This window comes from Octopus bimaculoides, chromosome 11 (assembly GCF_001194135.2).
Source record: "Octopus bimaculoides isolate UCB-OBI-ISO-001 chromosome 11, ASM119413v2, whole genome shotgun sequence".
Lineage (NCBI taxonomy): Eukaryota > Metazoa > Mollusca > Cephalopoda > Octopoda > Octopodidae > Octopus > Octopus bimaculoides.
In genome coordinates, this window is record NC_068991.1 from 33,101,369 (window position 1) to 33,102,409 (window position 1,041).

Below are 1,041 nucleotides of genomic sequence, written 5' to 3' on the forward strand. Positions count from 1 at the left end.
GGCCGCAAAAGTTACTCACGGCATTTGTGCTGTGTATGGAGAGAGTGCCATAGCTGAAAGAACTGCTAATGGTTGGTATGCCAAGTTCAAAAATGGAAATTTTGACCTCAAAGACGCACCGCGTTCTGGACGTCCAGTTGAGTTTGATGAAGAGCGATTAAACCATCTTTTGCATGAAAATTCTCGTCAAACAAGGGAACTGGCAGAAGAAATGGAATGCTCCCACACTGCTATAGAGAAGCATTTTCATTCGATGGGAAAGATTCAGAAGTATGGAGCATGGGTTCTGCATGCTTTAAGTGACAACAATAAAAATCAATGAGCCACAATATCTCTGCTGGTTTGCTTGCTTGTCACTGCTCAATTCATGGACACAAGCAATGATTTCTGTAGCGAATCGTTACTGGCGACAAAAAGTGGTGCCTGTACATCAGTATGAAGCAGCATAAGGAATGGCTTAGCCCCGGTAAACAAGTGACACTGTGCATGAAACAAAATCTTCATCTGTATAAAACTATGTTGTGTGTATGGTGGGACTGAGAAGAGATTATCCATTACGAATTGCTTGAATGGAACCAAACAGTCAATGCGAAACTCTATGTTCAACAGATGGAATGACTCAACACGGCTATTCAAAAGAAAAGACCTAATCGGCAGCATAGAGTTCTGCTGCTGCACAACAACGCCCACCCTCATATCGCCATATCGCCAATATGACCAAGGAAGCCATTCAAACGCATGGCTGGGAAGTGCTGCCACACCTGCCGTACTCTCCTGATTTGGCACTAACGGATTTCCACCTCTTTCGATCTCTTTCAAATGCTAAGCGCAGAGTTTCGTTCAATGCTGATGCAGAATTGAGAGCTTGGTTGGATCAATTTTTCGAGTCGAAATCGGGTGATTTCTACCAATGATGTATTGAAAATCTTGTTGAACATTGGGAAGAAGTTGTCAACGACAAGGGTGAATACATAATTGATTAATTAGTTGTTATTTTTTTTATTAAATCTTTTAAAAAATTTAAATTTAAAAAACGGCGGG